The following is a 23,131-nucleotide window of genomic DNA, read 5'->3' as shown; positions in this document are numbered from 1 at the left end:
TCCCACTTCCACTCTGGAATAGGGATCCTCTGAAGTAAACCAGCAGGTCTCTGGTGCTCAGCCTTCACCTGCTGACAGATAAGACATCTAGCTACAAACTCCGCGATGTCCTTCTTCATACCGTTCCACCAATAGGAACGCCTCAAATTGCGATACATACGAGTCCCACCTGGGTGGATAGCAAATCTAGAACGATGAGCCTCCTGAAGTAACTCCTCCATGACCGGGTGAGACTGAGGTACACATAATCTGCCTCGGAAATAAACAATACCCTCGTCATCTCGTGTAAACTCAGTCTATTGTCCGGAAGCTATCTAGCTGCTAATGAACTGTAAATGCTGATCTCCGGCCTGGACCTCTCGAATCCTCATCCTGATCGACGACTGAGCAACCATGGTAACAAGAATACCCTGCTCTGTCCGTCCCTGCTCCTCAAGGCCCAACTCGGAGAATCCCTTAATCAAGTCCGTGACTAAAACTCGGTGACAAGCTAAAGTCCCTCTGGACTTCCTGCTAAGTGCATCAGCAACCACATTAGCTTTACCCGGATGGTAGCTAATAGTACAATCATAGTCCTTCAGGAACTCCATCCATCTCCTCTGTCGGAGATTGAGTTCCTTCTATGGGAAAATATATTTGAGACTCTTATGATCAGTAAGAATCTCAAAAGTAATATCATAAAGATGATGTCGCCAAATCTTCAAAGCAAAGATAATAGCGGCTAGCTCTAAATCATGTACTGGATAGTTCTTCTCATGCTCCTTCAACTGACGAGAAGCATAGGAGACTACCCTACCGTGCTGCATCAAAACAGCGCCCAAGCCCTGAAGAGATGCGTCTGTGTAAATCCGTCATCACCAGAAGGTAAAACCAAGACTGGTGCTGATACTAATCTCCGCTTCAACTCCTGGAAGCTGGTCTCGCAAGCCTCTGACCACGTGAACTTCACGCCTTTCCTAGTCAGACGTGACAGCGGCATAGCAATACTGGAGAAACCCTCAACAAATCGTCTATAATATCCAACCAAGCCCAAGAAACTGTGGATCCCCTGTACTGACTAAACTGTCCTCTCGGAACAGAAACTCCAGACGCTACATGCTGAGCCTTCAGCGAATAGTTTCGGCTCAAGTGCCCAGGCAGTTTGCAATAATAGCAAACTGACTGTCCCAGGGTGCATGCAGAGGTGATGTGATCTGGGGATCCACATCAAGAGCATTAAGAGTCACCAGTAGACTGTTTCCGGTTCTGCTGAGAAGACCGGAAACATCCTGATGAACAGCATCCTGACTTCTGGGGTCGGCCAGATGACCTAGAAGTACTCTGACCCATCTGAGGGTGATTTCTCTGCTGCTGCCCAGTAGTCTGTGGCTGTTGGATCTGTCCGGAAGTCCGATCAGTCTGCTTCCTCTTCTTATCTGCATTCACTCTCCGATGAGTAGACTCAATCATGAGAGCTCTATCCAGTGTCTCTGTGTATGATGCGATACCAAGACCGACAACCTTCACCTGAAGATGCCCGTCGAGTCCCTGGACAAAATAGAGCATACGAGATTCATCCTCGACAACCAACTTAGGACAGAATCTGGCCAACCGATTAAATTCGGCATTATACTCCATCACTGAGCAGTTATTCTGTCGAAGCTTCAGAAAATCCTGCCGATGTGTCATCTGATACGCTCGGGGAAAATACTGACTCTCGAATGCCTCCCTAAATCTTGTCCAGGTAATATGCTACTCGCCTATAATCGAGCGCTGTGTGTCCCACCAGATCTCTGCCCCGTCTCGTAAGTGGTACGCAGCCAGCTTAGCCTTCTCCCACTCGGAGCAGGCCATGTAAAAGAATGTCCGCTCCATAGACTCTATCCAAGATTGAGCCACGCTCGGATCAGTCTACCCATGAAATAGCGTGAATTGGCTTTTCACCAACTCCGCCAAGGCTGGGATCCATGCTCGTGCCTCAACCATATCCGTAGATATCGTTGCGGTACTGGGCAGAATCACTGGACTTGATCTTATGGGTGGTATTGATGGATAGGTTGGAAGAGGTACCACTGGTGCTGCCACATAAACAGGGTAGGAACCACTAGTGGAACTACAGAGTAGGCATAAGTAGGGACGACTAAAGGTACGATGGGCGGTACCGGGTAAGATGTAACCGGTACTGCTGGTGCAGGTACCGAGTACGTAGTAACTAGCACAAATGTCTGTGGTGGTACCGAGTACGCAGTAGGCACGGCTAGAGAAGGTGCCGAGTACCCTGTAGGTACTACTGGCGGTACAAGCGAGGTAGGTACCTCTGAAGTCGGAACCGTCAGGATCTGACAGTCTAACGTGGTCACAATACCCTGAGGAGTCTATCCCTGACGGACAGGCTCAACCCTAACAGAACATTTTGGAGACTCTGTCTCTAGAGAATCGATCGCCCTCATACATGTGCGACCACGTTTAAGTACTAGAACACGGATCATATATGTAAAAAAAATGTTATCCAGATATCACTACAGGTACGAAAACTATAAAATTACCTGATTTACCTATTGCCGTCTGGAGATGTCCTGTCGCTGCTTAGCCCCAAATAGAACCAATAAAACTTCGTCAAAATGCCTCGGAATTTCGAAACGAGGAAATCGACGGAAATCCGTACAATCCGAAAATATCGAGAAAGGCTCACGAAAGTAAGCATCGTAAATCCGAAACCCGACAAGTAGGTATCGCAAAACCTTGCTCTGATACCAAATAAATTGGTATCAGATAAACCTCGAAAATCCAAAACGAAGAGCAAGTATCGTGAGCCTAGCTCTGATACCAAATAAATTGGTATCAGATAATCTCACAAGTCTATAACACCGAAACCAGATAGGTATCGCAAACCTGCTCTGATACCAAATAAATTGGTATCAGATAAACCTCGAAAATCCAAAACGAAGAGCAAGTATCGTGAGCCTAGCTCTGGTACCAAAAATATTGGTATCAGATAAAAAGAAAATACAGAGCATCGTATCCCGTGCTCTGATACCAAATAAATTGTCACGCCCCAGGTAGTCCCTGTCCGAAGAAATTTCGACAGCATCTCCCCTGTACGGGTGACAATATGAATCTCAGTATACATATATCTATACCTCGGCCACACTCGGCCGGAACAATACACACAAATAAGAAACAAACCACGCAGTTTATATCAACATTCCACACAATTCAATATAAAATCAATCCACGCAGTTTAATAAGGAAAGACGATATAGAATCTCGAAGATATATGTAAATAGCCTACTCCACCACAACGAAGAAAACCAATCCACGAAGTAATGAAATTATAACCGCAGCGGAAAACAAAAGTAGCAAACCCGAATGTTCAATGTAAAGTCCACAATACAAACCCACATCACAAGTATACGAATAAAAACGAATACAGAAATCGATATCTAGAAATCTTCGCGACAAAGGGCCTAGCGACTGGAATCTCTCCTGACGGCCTCAACCTGAAAAATAGTAACAACGGGGTGAGTTCAAAGAACTCAGCAGGTAAACCAATAGACATGTACAGCAATATATATCCACCAGTAATAGCCTAAGGTACAGTCTCCTAAACCATGGGATCAAGAGTACAGTTCTCTAACCATACAACCTACGGTATAGTCTCCTAACAGAATAACAGATATGCATAGCCGAAATAAACTGTAGTAACCAGCAATAGGCATAAAGTACAGTCTATAGCAAGAATAATAAGAAAATGCATAACTGAAATAAACTGTACTCACCTGCGAGGCTTGTGCAACTGACTGTAAACATACACAGATAAAGATAGTCAGAGCAAAAGCATATAACCTGTATGCATGTCAATCATATGCAATCACCAAAATGCATCAATCATAATTAATGCAATCTGTGCATATGATGCAAATGACATGGTCACCCCTGACGCCAATCTCACACATAATGGTGAGACCGCGTGGGTAGAGCTGTGACACCGTGCACTCTGCCGTCACTACCCCTGAAGAGTGACCGAGTGGACGGGATGCACCGGAGTACACCTATCCTCCAACCTCACTATAGGAGGGAGCGCCATGCTCTCATCTCCCGGTACACAATGACGGGGAGGGACCCCGGTGTGCTACCACGCTGCCTATCACACTACCCATGAGTGGAGCCTCCAGCGGAGCACCACCGAGCAACCTACACACCCTGTGTGCTGTGCCACTACCCATGCAATGGTCACGTGGTGTGCAGGTCAATGTAGCCGGCCGACGAGCTCAACAATAATGGAGTCGTCAATCGCCCAGCATGCAATCATGCGATATGGTGCATGCGGCTACAATATGTCATACCTGAACATATCCTCCTCCATATGTGTAGATGCCAAACAGATAAACACATATATAACAAGGATAATAAACAGCATAAATCCAAAGACATCACATATAACAATGATGTAAGTATCATGAATCCAAGAGCATGTATCACACATGTAAAGCAACTAATCCAGTAGAGTAGAGCACTATAGATATGCATCTCTATGAACACAGATAAGCATAGCAAGAAAGAAAAGCATGCTAGACTAAGGTATAGATGCTAATCGTAGCAACATGTATCAAGTATCAAATAACTGAACCAGGGAATATGCTAACTACCAATCGCTAATAATCGCCTACAGGTATAGAATAAACTATAACCAGAGAAGAGAAAGATCTACCAATTACTAGTAAACATATATAAACTGCACATATCACAAGACAATATCAACAAGATAAGTCAAAGGGTACCCGCCTTCAATAGAAGGTACAGTCAATCCAAATCCGAAGTCGAGACGCCCGTCTCGAATCAGAGTCCTGCGTCAAATAACATATATATATTTTATTTAGCTAAATCCAAATAATAGCCAAATAAAATCCCTAAAATCAAACTAGGGCAAAACCCTAATCAACATAACCACAACTTACCTAACTAAACCTAATGGTCGACTAGGGTTAGTTACCTAATCCCTAATCACCAATTTGATTAGAAATCCAAACTTAGATTAAATCCAATAGTTGACTAGGGTTAATTGTCTTAACCCTAATCATTCCATTAGTTTAATCTAAGCAAACAAATATAATCACAATCGACCACTAATTACAACCTCTAGTCAAACCTACACATAAACCCAATTCCATGCATTTACATCAAGTATCAACTAATGAATCAATCACCATACACTTTACCTCTATCTCCAACCTCTGCTATTGATCCGCAGCCAAAGAGGTGCTGCTGGAACCCAAACAACACCACAGCAACAAAGCAGAACCTTACAGGAATCTAAAGCCTCTGTCAACAACACCATGAAAGATAGTTTCTTTACTGGATCAAAAGAACCACAACAAGCTCTACTGGAATTCCACAACAAGCTCTACTGGAATTCTTCCTCACTTCAACCGAGACCTCAATCACAGTGAAGAAGAGAACATCCAAGTACTGATCTAGGGATTACAGCAAAGAATTGGATCCGACAACAAGATCGCAACAAAGAAAAGAGAGTAAGAATCGGCAATGCCTTACCTCGATCGGTTGCCTCCAGAAGGTGTTGCTTAATCTGATCCAACTTGAGTAGACACAGATCGTTCCGTGAACAACTCAAGAAAGAGGAACGAAGGTCAATCAACTGAAGACAACACGATTCAAACCCTCTACCGTGTGTGAAATGGAAGCTAGAACATGAAACAGTGGATCCAAGCCGGCAATGGATCTAGGGTACAATCAGAGAGAGTCCAGGGAAGAAGGATCAAGAATTGATCACATAAACTCCTCTACAACCAACTGAAACGATGTCTTACCTTCAAATTCACATTTAGGGCATGGATCGATGGTAGCTAGGGTAAGATCGTCGTTGCCACTTGCCGTCGACGATCAGCACAGACACCACTGAACAGAAATCCCTCGGCCGAAGAAGACCTAGAGCCTGTCAAACTCCGGTGATGTGCTCCTCCAGTCTAGGCGCCAAGTTATCCGCGAGAGGGCTGAGAGAAGAGATCGAATTTGGGGCAGAGGTAAGAGGCACGGGTTCGAAGGAAAAGGAGAGTGGAGACCGGAGACTCGACAAGCTTCCCTCCTCGCTCCAAGATTGATCCCTGCCGGCGACGTCAAGAAGAGTAAAGGATCGCCCGGAGGAGAACCGCTCGAGGAACAGAGAAGAAGAGAGGAGTCGGGGAAGAGATCAGTTCGGGTTCGGCGATGGGTTTAGGGGAGGAATAAGAAAAAGAAAAGTATTTATATTTAAAACTTTTCCTCACTTAAACGGGTATCCCAAACAGGCTTTATCTGGACCCGTAGTTGATCCCCTCAAAACCCGTTGTACGAGCTCCGAAAAATTCCCAGAAAATTTCTAAAATTTTCGGAAAAATTTTATAAGGCTATTTCTCAAATAACCCTATTAATTAAATTTAAGGAGATCTCACAACGAAAGTGGTCAAGGACCACGGGCCTTCGAGTAGGAGTCGTCACAGGCTCCGAACGAAGTAAAACATTTGTGTCTATTTTACTTTTCCGCTGCGTTTACACTCTAAATTTTCAAATCGATATTCACCCCCCCCATCTATCGAATCTAATGGTCCTACAAGTGGTATCAGAGCTAGGTTCCGCTCTGATTTGGTGCAACCACCAATCAGGCAAAGGGGGGACTTTTTGAAAGAAAAATTAGATATCGTTTGTCTTTTGTTTTTTCCCTCCAAAACGGTTTTGGAAAAATACATCGCCATCTTTTCACCATTGTTTAGTATTTAAAAAATATTACATTTTCAAAATTTTGAAATAATATTTTTTTCAAATATTTTATTAATATTTTAATAATATTTTATTATTTTTTCCGAAAATAGTGAAATATTATTTTTTTTCCAGCACTGCTAATCCAAGACCAAGTCTTGGGATTTTTTTTCTGTTTCTCTGTGTGCAAGAATAATGACTCTTCAAGAAGGACGGAACCCCCACGAACCTCCACCATACGATCAAGATTTCAACTATTGGAAGCGATTAATGGAATGCTTCTTAGGAAGCGTAAACTTTGATTATTGGCTGATATTGAGAAAACCTTCTCAGAACTCAGAACTAAACACAAATGTAAGTAAAATCATTTGTAATGTTTTACCTAACAATGTTTTATGCAGACTAGAAAAGTACAAAGATGCACATGAGCTTTGGACCAAATTGATCAAACTTCACGAGGAGCCGATGGAGCTCGAGGATCAAGTAAAAATCGAATCCGAACTCGGGTTAGATCCAATCGAAAAGCCTACTGAATTAGGGGTTGCGCTCAAGGTTAGTGATATTTACCAAAATACCCCTGCTAATAGTAGTTTAAAAAATATGAGCATTGATCTGGTTATTTCTGAAAATATATGTGAAAATAATGTAGTTGACAATAATTACAAAAATACCCCTAGGATATTATCTGATAAAATAAATCCAATTAATTTAAAAAATTCAAACTTAAACCTAAACAAATATGAAAACTCAAATGATAGAGATGACAAGGTCAATATTGATCTAGATAAAATTAATACATTATTTAATAATCTAGACAATATTAATCTAGAAAATCCTATCCAAACCCAAGATAATTTAATTAATAAAAAATTAAATTTTAATGATAAGAATAATCTAATAAATTTCACTAATTATATAAACTTAAAAAATAAAGAAAATATAAGAATAAAATCAAACACTTTGATAAAATCAAAACTAAATTTAACAAAATTAAAATCAAATGTTAAAAATAACATATTAAATAAAGATAATCCGAAAAATTCAAAATTAACAATTAATAAAAGGTTAAAAGATAAACCTTTAAGGAAACATAATTCAAACAATTTAATTAATTCAAAGTTAAAAATGAATAAAAACTTAAACTTTAAAAATAAGCTGTAAGATACCGTAAAATTAAATAATAAATGTTATTGGATGGAAAATCTTATTAGATTTTTCAGGAATTTTTAGAAATTTTTCGGGATTTAAACGGAGTCCGTGTGACTGGTTTTGAGGGGATGAATTGGGGGATCTAAGTGGAGTCTGTTTGGGATACCCATTTAAATGGGAGTTGATTAAGGATTTAACTTAAGGTTTAATTAACTTAAACCTAAGTTTTATTTTCTTTATTCTTCCTCCCCCCCGATTCATTTTCCTCCCCCACTCGACAACCCCTCCGCCCGAAACCCTTCTCCGACGATTCCTCCTCGCCCGATCGTCGGCCGCCGCAAGTTCACTGTCGGTGCATATCTTCTCCTTCAGCGTGCCTCAGTCGACCCTTCCTTCGATCTTACCCGGTTGTTGCCTCTCCTTCTCTTTTGATCTCTCTCTCGGACGGCCCGACGCCGATGGGGATGTTTCTTCCACCGCGATCTCACCTTCACACGTCGTCGGAGAGAATGTGGCTTGAATCTTGACGGTAACTGTCAGCTTCGGCTGTGCGATTTCATCTTCAACAGTTTCTTGCTCGCGATCGATTGTTGCTCAGCGGCTAGGGCACGGCGAGGCTAGGGCTCGGTGACAGAGGGGAGATTCGAGCCCTAGTTTCCTATTATGGGCATCCAGCACCTCCTCGTCGTTGGAGCTTTAGATCAAGGAGGTCCAAGTTCACTGGATTCCATTTTCTCTTGCTCGTCGGCGTTGATCAGCTGCTGATCCTGAGTGTGACGGGCTGCCGACACAAAATTGGAGTAAGGTAGGCTTCATTCAGAATCATAAAGATTCAAAGTTCTTGCCTAATTGGTCTCAATTGTGATGTTCTTCTTGTTTTAGAATAGAGAAAGGCATGGATTGTGGACTTTCCCTATTGCCATTCACTGTCTCTTCACTTCTAGTAGCTGTGGAGGTCTCGGTTGAAGAGGTGGGGATCAATTTAGGTGAGTTTCCTTTGGTGATGTATCTCTAGATCCTTCTATTATTGTTCTGTTCTATCAGTGTTGTTAATGGATATTAGATCATGTTTAGTTTAGAGCACATGGAAGCATGTAGAGGGATTCGTTGTAGTTGGATGCTCTTGTGTTGGATTAATTGATGACTGGTAGGTTATGTTTGGAAAGATTGAAGGAGTTATAAGGAGATTTGATTAGTGATTGATTAGTGAGAATTAAGGAAATCAATTGAGATGTAGGTTGATAAGGATTTGTATTGTATTATGTTGGAGATTTCGTGATCTGGGGTTGTTTGGATAAATTATGATTAGTGGGTTTAGAAGGATTTATGATGAGTTTGGATTAGTGTTTGATTGGGGTTTGTTTTAGGTTAGGTTATGGGTTTAAATAGTTGTTGATTATGTGATCAGCTAAATAATATATGTATATATCATGTGATCACAGGACTTTGATCTGGACGAGCAGCGTGACGTGGGGTGGTTCTATTGGATATGAGATTTTTAAAGGCGGGTATTTCTTCCTTTGCCTCTATGTAGATTTTCTTTGAGCTTAGTGCATGGTTGTTATTTGACGGATTAGGTTACTTTACCTTATATCGTGTTCGGTTGTTGTTTTTCCTGCTTGTTACTTTTGCTTGAACTTAGAGATGATCTATTTAATTCATATATAGTCTCAGCTCTTGATATCTACTCTGTTGTGATTACACGTGTAGAGTAGGTCTTGTAGGGATTGTCGGACTGTTAGTATTACCATGCTGATTGGGTACATAATGTGGGTTGTATGTAGTTTGGTATGTGTTTTAGGAGTCATCATGTTGACCTTACATTTGCATGTTGTATGTACACACGTGTTTGGTTATGTACTTTTGGAGGAGTTATGTTGATTGTATGTTTGTGGTTTATACACGTGTCTGATGTGTTTATTATTGGAGGATACATGTTGATTGTATTTACGATCTGTGCATATGTGTTCAGGGGGGATTATTGGAGATTCTTAGTTGATTATACATGTGTAGTTGTGTACATGTGTTGGGTGGGATGTGTGGATTTATCATGATGATTATACTCATGTTGAGGGGTATTTAGGTGGATTTAGAGTTGCATGGATGATGGCGGTGTTCGTTTCATGATTATATATATATCATGTCATCATTCATTGCATGCTGACGACTATTGTCTCCCTTGTGGTGAGAGAGTCATCGGTTGTTTATAGCTGCCCATTCGGCCACTGTTGGAGAGTGGTAGCTAGGAGTGGAGCTATGTCCTGTCGCGCTCATTCAGCCGCTCATTGTTCTGTCAGCCTCGACCACTCTGGAGTAGTGGGTCTTGAGGGTACAGTAGTCAGAGGGTTTGAGTTATGAGTGGTCAGGGACCCTTAGCTATGTAGTTATATAACTACTTAGCTGACCGTCCGCTTCGGCCGCCTATAGCGGTGCATGTACTGGAGGCTAGTACGGTTTGTCACAGACCCAAGCCTCTCGGCCATACAGGGGTCCTGGTGTCTAGAGAGGTGGCGGGGGTGACCATGGAGCATGCATGCACATTTGCATTTGATGCGTGGTGCATCGTTGGAGATATATTTACATACATGTCTAGTAGATACTAGTTGCATGTGTTTGTGGTATGTTGCATTTGTTTGCGATATGATTGTTGCATTTGGTTGCCATGCTGCATACATGTCATTTATTTTACATGTATATGCAGTCGTACTTATATTGCACAGGTGTCACGGGTATATCTGTTGCAGATCCAGTGAGTTTACTGATCTTTGTACCTTGCGTCGATTCCAGATTGGGTATGTATCTGTCATTATGTTAGTTGTGGTTTGTACAGTTTATATGTCAGGTTATTATGTCAGATATGTTTAGGTGCATTGATTATGACAGTATGATCATGTTCTTTATTCCCTACTGAGACTGTATACTTGTGATCTCCATGTTTTATGTATAGACCATGCACTATCTTTTCTATTACCCGCTGAGTTACCTATACTCACCACCGCATGTATATATTTATGTTTTCAGGTAGATGGTTGGAGTGTCGCTCGGAGTATCCTGTCTGCCGGGTCCTACGTCACATCCGAAGATCGTGATTGTTTTCTTTTGTATATTCTTTTCTTATTTTTGGCATTGTATTTGTGTATAGCCGTGTGGCTATCTTATGGTTTTGGGTGTTGTATTTGTTGTATAAGCCTAGCCGGCTAGCAGTGTGTTGATTGTGTTGTCTTGGGCTTTCCGTTTTCGTTTTTCCGCTGTGTTGGTTTTTAGTACAGCCGTGTGGGCTGTTTTATATATAACTGCGTGGTTGTGTATAAAAATATTCCAGCTGCATGTGGCTGATGTATTTTGCTTGTAGTGATGCTTCAGATTGTCACCGGTACAGGGGAGGTTCTGCCGGATTTTTGTCTGACAGGAACTCCTTTGGGGGCGTGACAATTTAGTGGTATCAGAGCGAGGTTTACGATACTTGCTATGTGTTTTGGATTTTTTCGGGATTTATTTGATACCAATTTTTGGTATCAAAGCAGGTACGATGCCTATTATTCGTGTTTTGGATTTCGTGATTCGATTTTCTTGATGTGACTTTTCGGGTTTTGGGACCAGGCAGCAGCAGGACATCTCCAGGCTATAGGAGGTATGTTTGCATATTGTTATCATACATTTCTGTTGGTGTATGTATTGTTGCCCATACAGTTATGATGTGTGTTGGTATTCTCTGGTTAGTACATGCCTATTTGTTTGTAGCATGCATTGCAGGTGTTGGGTCGATCACTGATCACGGTTGACCTAATGGAGGTCAAGGATTACAGTCTCAGGGGATTCATCATATCATACTACCAGTAGTTTAGTGTCTATTACTACTAGTTGGTTGAGAGTTAGAGTCGTATACCAGTCTTGGTTATCATTAGTTGTGTAGTGAATGATATCTGTATACCCATGTTGGCTCAGTTAGTAGAGTATCGGTTTACTCCTGTTGAGGATTGATTTACTTAGTTGACTTGTGTAGTTATGGTTTGACTTATTACCCTTGTTGACTTGGACAGTTGGAGTTTGACTTATCTTAGTTGGTTTTGTGATCCTATTAGTTCGGTCAGTAGAGGATCGATTTACCCTTGTTGACTTGGGTAGTGGTGTATCGATTTACCTTAGTTAGTTTCATCAGTGGATGATTGATATACTCTTATTGGATCAGTTAGGAGATGATCGATTTATTTTGTTGGTCCGACCAGTAGGGGATTGACTTACTCTATTTTTAGAGATTCCTATCTTTGGGATACTCATGCTTGGTTAGACATTTTGAGAGACATGTTTGAATACATGACTTGTACCGTCATGGAAAGGACTGATTTAGTCGCATACCATTGTTGACTTAGTCAGTCTATAGAGGATTGTCGTATTCTATTTCATGGGGACTTTGACCATGGACTGTTTGTACCCGATAGGATTGACTTAGAAGGTACATTCGGATAGGATACCTCCACTGATGTGGAAAAGTGTAAAGCTACCTGCTTAACACTTATGAGATGGATCCATTACTAGGGCGTATGAGTTGGAGAGTACATTCGGACATACGATTTGTACTGACGTGAGTCGAAATTAGCTGCTTAACCTTTACGTGACCCAGTACCACGTGAAGGAAGAAGCGGAGAATGCTTTTCGGAGATTAGGACATCACGTAGGGATTTCTTTGAGGTGTTTGGAGAGAGAGTAGTCCTTTACCTCTTTCGGTAGCATGGTGGTTTATAAGGCGATGAGACTCGCCTAACGTTGCTCTACGGGAGATCCTAACTCATAGACTTATCAGATATAGTTAGATATCCGTGATGTACCTAGTGATCTACGACCTGTAATGATACAGAGGTAGTGGTATTAGTTGAGTAATACTTAGGAGTTCTGATCATTTTACCAGATCTTGTAGTCTATATCTCATATTAGAGGGTTTGACCTTTTATCAGCATTTGTCGAGGGACATATATAGGAGAATTATGAGGGTTGTGTAGATACTCTCTTGATGGGTAGACTCTTAGTCAGGAGATTGTGTGACCCTTGGACTTTGGATTGACATTCCTTTACTAGGGATATTTGATTACTAGAAAGGATGAGATGATGAGATTTGTCAGACTTTATGGATACATTTAGTTTATGGATAGTGAGTGTTGAAGGTTGGATGATTTCCTTTTACTCTATCTTTGTTTAGGGGACTATCTGGTATGATTGATTGATGTAGAGGATGATTGGAGTTGGTGGATATTGTGAGATCAGGTGTGGTGATATGTTATCTTTTGATGATCTATTAGTGGATATTTGATTTGATGATCTATTGTTTGGTGTTTGATGTTGATAGTGACATGAGGAGTGATATGTCTGTGATATCTATGGATTTGACAATTTGTGGTTGGTGATCCAATCATAGGATTGCTGTTGGAGATCTTACGGTTGAGTGTATTTGTTGTACGGATATTATGAGTCCTTGATGTTACCATTTAGGCATGTCGTGCCTTAGATCTTGTTATGGACTCGATGTACTTGGTATTCCTAGGGTGTGTAGATCAGTTTTCATTGTCTCCATTGACGATGTGGTGACCTATTCCCGATCCGATGTGGATTTCGTACACTATCTTCGCATAGTTTTAGAGATGTTTCGACGGGAACATCTATATGTGAAGTTCAGTGGTGCGTATTTTGATTATCTTGTGTGGGATTTTTGGGACATATTGTCTCTGATAGAGGATATTAGTGGATTCACAGGAGTTAGGCGGTTACCAGTTGGGAGTGGTCGTAGTCTATACAGGAGACTCGCAGCTTCCTTGATCTGGCTAGATATTATCGCAGATTGGTTGAGGGTTTCTCTAGTGTTGGTATGCTGTTGACTGGACTGTCTAGGATGGTATGGGATTTTCCTGGATAGACGATTACGAGATCAGTTTCAGGAGTTGGACGAAAAGCTGTTAACTGCACTATCTTAGTTGTACTTTCTAGTGTAGACGGATTTGTACTCTACACAGATGTATCGTATCTGGGAGTCGGTGCAGTTTCGATATAGCATGAGCGGAGTAGTCTCGTGCTAGTAGTGAGAATTCTCGTGTAATGAGAATGAGATTTTTGATTTTTGGGGAAGATCATGTGTGTTCCCGAGTCACTTCTTATCAGGGAGGAGTTACTGTAGGAAACACATTGATCTGGATTTGCACTACATTCGAGTGACATCTGATGTGTGGAGGCATTAGAGCACTCTTATTGGTGGAACGATATGAAGAAAGACATCGCGGATTGTGTAGCTTGATGTCTATTATGTCAGCAAGTGGAGGCTGAATATCAGTGATTAGTAGGATTATCTCCGTTGATTTGGATACTGAAGTGGAGTTGGGAGCATGTTATGACGGACTTTTGTTGTGGGATTATTCAAGACTTAGAGAGGATATTTTGGTTTGGGTAATCGTTGTCGGGCGGCGACTTGCTCCTTAGCTATTGATTTGTAGGATGTATCCGTTGGATTGAGTAGCAGGATTATATGGTGGAGAGATTACCGGACTTCATGGTATATCTCTGAGTGTTATATTGGATGGAGATCCATAATTTTTCATCTTGATTTTGACTGTGGTTATAGCAGACTTTGGATTACGAGCTTCGCTTGAGTATAGATTTTTCACCCTCAGACTGATGGATAGTTTGAGCACTTTATACAGATGTTGGAGGATCTGATGATAGTGGATTTTTAGATTTCAGAGTTAGTTGATTTATCCACAGTTGGTTAAGGTACAGTGTGGAAGTAGCAGATGCAGGGTGTGCTCATAGCCACAGAGTCATTGCTATTCATTTGGAGGTGGATTATTATGGTTAGAGATTTATTCATGTTATCTGGATGGAGTGGTATATGAGTATGTTGTTTGGTGGTTACCCTTGGATGAGGATCCCTGAGTAGACCAGTAAATTTGGGGACCAAATTTTTATTAGTGGGGGAGAATGTAAGATACCGTAAAATTAAATAATAAATGTTATTGGACGGAAAATCTTATTGGATTTTTCAGGAATTTTTAGAAATTTTTCGGGATTTAAACGGAGTCCGTGTGACTGGTTTTGAGGGGATGAATTGGGGGATCTAAGTGGAGTCTGTTTGGGATACCCATTTAAATGGGAGTTGATTAAGGATTTAACTTAAGGTTTAATTAACTTAAACCTAAGTTTTATTTTCTTTATTCTTCCTCCCTCCCGATTCATTTTCCTCCCCCACTCGACAACCCCTCCGCCCGAAACCCTTCTCCGGCGATTCCTCCTCGCCCGATCATCGGCCGCCGCAAGTTCACTGTCGGTGCATATCTTCTCCTTCAGCGTGCCTCAGTCGACCCTTCCTTCGATCTTTCCCGGTTGTTGCCTCTCCTTCTCTTTTGATCTCTCTCTCGGACGGCCCGACGCCGATGGGGATGTTTCTTCCACCGCGATCTCACCTTCACACGTCGTCGGAGAGAATGTGGCTTGAATCTTGACGGTAACTGTCAGCTTCGGCTGTGCGATTTCATCTTCAACAGTTTCTTGCTCGCGATCGATTATTGCTCAGCGGCTAGGGCACGGCGAGGCTAGGGCTCGGTGACAGAGGGGAGATTCGAGCCCTAGTTTCCTATTATGGGCATCCAGCACCTCCTCGTCGTTGGAGCTTTAGATCAAGGAGGTCCAAGTTCACTGGATTCCATTTTCTCTTGCTCGTCGGCGTTGATCAGCTGCTGATCCTGAGTGTGACGGGCTGCCGACACAAAATTGGAGTAAGGTAGGCTTCATTCAGAATCATAAAGATTCAAAGTTCTTGCCTAATTGGTCTCAATTGTGATGTTCTTCTTGTTTTAGAATAGAGAAAGGCATGGATTGTGGACTTTCCCTATTGCCATTCACTGTCTCTTCACTTCTAGTAGCTGTGGAGGTCTCGGTTGAAGAGGTGGGGATCAATTTAGGTGAGTTTCCTTTGGTGATGTATCTCTAGATCCTTCTATTATTGTTCTGTTCTATCAGTGTTGTTAATGGATATTAGATCATGTTTAGTTTAGAGCACATGGAAGCATGTAGAGGGATTCGTTGTAGTTGGATGCTCTTGTGTTGGATTAATTGATGACTGGTAGGTTATGTTTGGAAAGATTGAAGGAGTTATAAGGAGATTTGATTAGTGATTGATTAGTGAGAATTAAGGAAATCAATTGAGATGTAGGTTGATAAGGATTTGTATTGTATTATGTTGGAGATTTCGTGATCTGGGGTTGTTTGGATAAATTGTGATTAGTGGGTTTAGAAGGATTTATGATGAGTTTGGATTAGTGTTTGATTGGGGTTTGTTTTAGGTTAGGTTATGGGTTTAAATAGTTGTTGATTATGTGATCAGCTAAATAATATATGTATATATCATGTGATCACAGGACTTTGATCTGGACGAGCAGCGTGACGTGGGGTGGTTCTATTGGATATGAGATTTTTAAAGGCGGGTATTTCTTCCTTTGCCTCTATGTAGATTTTCTTTGAGCTTAGTGCATGGTTGTTATTTGACGGATTAGGTTACTTTACCTTATATCGTGTTCGGTTGTTGTTTTTCCTGCTTGTTACTTTTGCTTGAACTTAGAGATGATCTATTTAATTCATATATAGTCTCAGCTCTTGATATCTACTTTGTTGTGATTACACGTGTAGAGTAGGTCTTGTAGGGATTGTCGGACTATTAGTATTACCATGCTGATTGGGTACATAATGTGGGTTGTATGTAGTTTGGTATGTGTTTTAGGAGTCATCATGTTGACCTTACATTTGCATGTTGTATGTACACACGTGTTTGGTTATGTACTTTTGGAGGAGTTATGTTGATTGTATGTTTGTGGTTTATACACGTGTCTGATGTGTTTATTATTGGAGGATACATGTTGATTGTATTTACGATCTGTGCATATGTGTTCAGGGGGGATTATTGGAGATTCTTAGTTGATTATACATGTGTAGTTGTGTACATGTGTTGGGTGGGATGTGTGGATTTATCATGATGATTATACTCATGTTGAGGGGTATTTAGGTGGATTTAGAGTTGCATGGATGATGGCGGTGTTCGTTTCATGATTATATATATATCATGTCATCATTCATTGCATGCTGACGACTATTGTCTCCCTTGTGGTGAGAGAGTCATCGGTTGTTTATAGCTGCCCATTCGGCCACTGTTGGAGAGTGGTAGCTAGGAGTGGAGCTATGTCCTGTCGCGCTCATTCAGCCGCTCATTGTCAGCCTCGACCACTCTGGAGTAGTGGGTCTTGAGGGTACAGTAGTCAGAGGGTTTGAGTTATGAGTGGTCAGGGACCCTTAGCTATGTAGTTATATAACTACTTAGCTGACCGTCCGCTTCGGGCGCCTATAGCGCTGCATGTACTGGAGGCTAGTACGGTTTGTCACGGACCCAAGCCTCTCGGCCATACAGGGGTCGTGGTGTCTAGAGAGGTGGCGGGGGTGACCATGGAGCATGCATGCACATTTGCATTTGATGCGCGGTGCATCGTTGGAGATATATTTGCATACATGCCTAGTAGATACTAGTTGCATGTGTTTGTGGTATGTTGCATTTGTTTGCGATATGATTGTTGCATTTGGTTGCCATGCTGCATACATGTCATTTATTTTACATGTATATGCAGTCGTACTTATATTGCACAGGTGTCACGGGTATATCTGTTGCAGATCCAGTGAGTTTACTGATCTTTGTACCTTGCGTCGATTCCAGATTGGGTATGTATCTGTCATTATGTTAGTTGTGGTTTGTACAGTTTATATGTCAGGTTATTATGTCAGATATGTTTAGGTGCATTGATTATGACAGTATGATCATGTTCTTTATTCCCTACTGAGACTGTATACTTGTGATCTCCATGTTTTATGTATAGACCATGCACTATCTTTTCTATTACCCGCTGAGTTACCTATACTCACCACCGCGTGTATATATTTATGTTTTCAGGTAGATGGTTGGAGTGTCGCTCGGAGTATCCTGTCTGCCGGGTCCTACGTCACATCCGAAGATCGTGATTGTTTTCTTTTGTATATTCTTTTCTTATTTTTGGCATTGTATTTGTGTATAGCCGTGTGGCTATCTTATGGTTTTGGTGTTGTATTTGTTGTATAAGCCTAGCCGGCTAGTAGTGTGTTGATTGTGTCGTATTGGGCTTTCCGTTTTCGTTTTTCCGCTGTGTTGGTTTTTAGTACAGCCGTGTGGGCTGTTTTATATATAACTGCGTGGTTGTGATTGTTTCATTCCAGCCGTGTGGGCTGTTATTATAACTGCGTGGTTGTGTATATAAATATTCCAGCCGCATGTGGCTGATGTATTTTGCTTGTAGTGATGCTTCAGATTGTCACCGGTACAGGGGAGGTTCTGCCGGATTTTTGTCTGACAGGAACTCCTTTGGGGGCGTGACATAAGCTATTAAAGAAAGATAATTCAATTAACCTAATAAAAGTGAAATTGAAAGAAAATTTAAATATTAAATACATTCTCTTAAAGAAAGATAATTTGACTAATTTAATTAATTCAAAATTAAAAACTTGAATCTAAATTACAAATTAAACATTAGATTTTAACCAAAACTTAACTATAATAAACCCAGAACTAAAAACTAAATTAATGGCCAATAATTCAGGGAGAAGTTCCAGAATAGCTGACACCTCCAAAACTAACCTACCCGACAGGGTAACCCTAACCAACCTACCCGAAAAGGGTAACCCCAACCAACCTACCCGACAGGGTAATTAGGACTAGAGGGTTCAAGTTTAACTTGAATCATGGTACTGGTGAAGTTTTTTGATGATAGTACGTTGGGGAAACTTGGGCATCGCATGTCTAGAAAGATATGGCTTCAATCTGGTGCATTTGGCCAAGTGGAACCGACCGAAGGTACCTTTAAATGGATCCTAACTAGTTAGACCAAGGTTTAGTACTAAGCTCCGTGGATAGGACTATTCGGAAAATCTCGAAAGGTTGGTTACTTCTAATGACGTCCATGTGACTCACCAAGCTTAGAAGTTTATCCGAAGAATGCCTATTTGTTGAGACCAAAGCTAAACCTAAATCTAACACAAGTTAAACCAAACTCTGTAATAAAATCTAATTCATCTCACAAAATTATAGGATTCCCTGATTGACAATCTAGATCGGGTGAGATGAATAAGGATTAAATTAAATTTAAAATTTCAAATTAAATTAAAATTAATTAAAATTAAATTTCAAATTTCAAATTTCAAATTAAATTAAAATTAAATTTCTAATTTCAAATTAAATTAAAATTAATTAAAATTAAATTTCGAATTTCAAATTGAATTTCAAACTAAAATTAAATTAACTTTAAAAAAAAATATTTTAAAAATTAAATTAACTTTAAAAAATTATTTTAAAACTAAATTAACTTTAAAAACTATTTTAAAATTTAACTCTAAAAATTATTTTAAACATAAAAATTTAACTTTTTATATTTAACTAAAAATTTTAACTTTAAAAATTTTTATTCTAAACTTAAAAACTATTTTAAAAATTCCTTAAAAACTATTTTAAAAATTCTTTAAATTTTTTTTAAAAAACTATTTTAAAAAATTCTTTAAAAACTATTTTAAAAATTCTTTAAAAAAATATTTTAAAAATTCTTTAAAAACTATTTTAAAAATTCTTAACAAACTATTTTAAAATTTCTATAACAATTATTTTAAAAATCCTTTAAAAACTATTTTAAAAATTCTTTAAAAATTATTTTAAAAATTCTTTAAAAATTATTTTAAAAATCCTTTAAAAACTATTTTAAAAATTCTTTAAAAATTATTTTAAAAATACTCTAAAAACTATTTTAAAAATTCTTTAAAAATTATTTTAAAAATCCTTTAAAAACTATTTTCAAAATTCTTTAAAAATTATTTTAAAAATTCTTTAAAAACTATTTTAAAAATCCTTCAAAAACTATTTTAAAAATTCTTTAAAAATTATTTTAAAAATTCTTTAAAAACAATTTTAAAAATTCTTTAAAAACAATTTTAAAAATTCTTTAAAAACTATTTTAAAAATTCTTTAAAAATTATTTTAAAAATTCTTTAAAAACTATTTTAAAATTCTTTAAAAATTATTTTAAAAATTCTTTAAAAATTATTTTAAAAATTCCTTAAAAACTATTTTAAAAATTCTTTAAATATTTTTTTAAAAACTATTTTAAAAAATTCTTTAAAAACTATTTTAAAAATTCTTGAAAAAAATATTTTAAAAATTCTTTAAAAACTATTTTAAAAATTCTTTAAATTTTTTTTTAAAATCCTTTAAAAACTATTTTAAAAATTCTTTAAAAACTATTTTAAAAATTCTTTAAAAATTATTTTAAAAATCCTTTGAAAACTATTTTAAAAATTCTTTAAAAACTATTTTAAAAATTCTTTAAAAATTATTTTAAAAATCCTTTAAAAACTATTTTAAAAATTCTTTAAAAATTATTTTAAAAATTCTTTAAAAATTATTTTAAAAATCCTTTAAAAACTATTTTAAAAATTCTTTAAAAATTATTTTAAAAATCCTTTAAAAACTATTTTAAAAATTCTTTAAAAATTATTTTAAAAATTCTTTAAAAACTATTTTTAAAATTCTTTAAAAACTATTTTAAAAATTCCTTAAAAACTATTTTAAAAAATTCTTTAAAAATTACTTTAAAAATTTATTTTAAAAATTATTTTAAAACATTTTAAAAATTATTTTAAAACATTTTAAAAATTATTTTAAAACTCTTTTAAAAATCATTTTTAAAAAAAAAAACTTTAAAAAAATTCTTTTTGAAAATTCTTTTAAAACATTTGAAAAATTCTTTTAAAAATCATTTTAAAAAACTTTAAAAAATTCTTTTAAAAATTATTTTAAAACATTTTAAAAATTATTTTAAAAACACTTTTAAAAATCATTTTAAAAAACTTTAAAAAATTCTTTTAAAAATTATTTTAAAACATTTTAAAAATTATTTTAAAAACTCTTTTAAAAATCATTTAAAAAAAAAACTTTAAAAAAATTCTTTTAAAACATTTTAAATTTTTTTTTAAAAATCATTTAAAAAAAAAACTTTAAAAAAATTCTTTTAAAAATTCTTTTAAAACATTTTAAAAATTCTTTTAAAAATAATTTTAAAAAAATTTAAAAAATTCTTTTAAAAATTATTTAAAACATTTTAAAAATTATATTAAAATCTCTTTTAAAAATCATTTTAAAAACTTTTAAAAATTCTTTTAAAACATTTTAAAAATCATTTTAAAAACTTTAAAAAATTATTTTAAAAATCATTTTAAAACTATTTTAAAAATTATGTATCATTTTGAAAGATTCTTCTTATTTTTTCACTATAATAAACTTCTTTTAATAAAAAAAATAGTAATAATAATAAATTTTTTCTATAGACTATTGTTACTTTAAAAAATTATGATTTTGACTTTAAACTCATTTTTACTCTTAAACATCATTTTAACCTTAAAATTATTTTTTAATTTAACTTAAAATTAGATATCAAATTAAAACTCATTAAAACTTAATTTAAACATTACTTTTCAACTTAATTTAACCTAACTGAAAATTAAAACTTAAATTAAAACTTAAAAATCTAACTTAAACTTAAAACTTAAACCTAAATTAATCACTGATATTAATCTTAATCTAAAATCAAAACTGAATTAAACGTATATTAATTGTCATTAAATAATTATAAAAATCATTTTAAAATCTTGTTAGAAATCCCTTAAAAATAATAATTATAATTCTTTTAAATTCATTTAAAACTTAGACACCTAACTTAAAAGCTTAAATTCCATTAACTTTAACTTTAAACTTAATTATGTAATTAATAAGTAGAACTTAACTATTTAAGTTTAACTTTATTTGAGAACTAAGCTTGATTTGATTAGAACCTAGGTTTAACCTTAGTAAAAATATTAAAATTACTCTAAGTCATTTTTTCTATCAACCTTTAAAATATTAATTATTTTTATTAAAGTTTGACTTAAATTGAACCTTAATTAACCTTGTTTAATAACGAGTTTAACTTCAAATTACCACCAACTTTAAACTAAGATAATCCAACTTAAAAGGAAGTAAATGAAAAGTTAAATTATAACTAACACCTTCATCAATTAATACAAAATTTAGATTATATTAAATTATTGAATCAAGCAAAATTAATCAATAAATTATTAATATTGATTAATTATTGAATTAATAACAACTTATCTTACTTAACATTACACTAAAGGTTAACTCATTTCAACTGAATCTAACGTTAATTACGTTTAGTCAAATTTAAATGAACAATTTTATAAAGATAATTATACAATCGCCTAAAACACTTAGGTACGAAAATATGTTACGGTTGTAAAATTTTATATTAAGGGGGAGTAATAAATAAGGAGGATTAATAAATTAAAGGAGTATCAAATTCAGGGGGAGGTTTTTAATTATCTCCTTAAGTGTTATTTTTTAATCTTCTTTTTAAAATCTCTCTATAAAATTCTACCTCATTTTTTTTTCTACTTTGAATATATTTAGCAAATATTTTCAAAATTTTATGTCAGGTTCAGGGGGAGAAATAAAACTAATTCAGTTTTTCAAATCGAATTTTAAACTTAATTTTGAAAATCAAAGTTTAAAAATCAATTTTCAAAATCAACCTGTTTAAAATTGTGAAAAATTTCTTAAATCAACTCACAATTGTTTGTTTTAAATCACAAACTTTTTATCTTTATTACTTAGTCCTTGAAAACTGAACTTTTCTAGTATTTAAACCATGGTTTTGAAACCAGTACTTTTCTAGTACTCTAGAAAACTGAACTTTTCTAGTGTTTTTCAATCAGTTTTGAAAAATAAAATTTTCAAACTCAGTCTTGGAATTTTTGAAAACTTATTTGAAAAGCATTTCAAAATTGAAACTTGAAAATTTAAAATTTGATCTTGAAATTTAGAACTCCCCCAAATTATCTTAACATTTTTTTTACTAAAGTCTTTGCTTACTTAACCCTTGTTTTTTTGATGAATGCCAAAGGGGGAGGGTTAGGTGGTTAAGTTAGATAAACCAAAATTGAAAACACTGAAACTAACTGTAAAACCAATGTACCTGGTTTTTTCGTTCTTTCACTAACTTAACCAAGTCGTCATTCCATCAAAAAGGGGGAGATTGTTGGTGCGGGTAGCACTAACGGTCTAACCCAAGTTTTGAAGAATGACAAATAGGTTAAGTTAGTT

This window comes from Zingiber officinale, chromosome 2B, assembly GCF_018446385.1.
Source record: "Zingiber officinale cultivar Zhangliang chromosome 2B, Zo_v1.1, whole genome shotgun sequence".
NCBI lineage: Eukaryota > Viridiplantae > Streptophyta > Magnoliopsida > Zingiberales > Zingiberaceae > Zingiber > Zingiber officinale.
The sequence above is the reverse complement of the archived record's forward strand: the minus strand, read 5'-3'. Positions refer to the sequence as shown.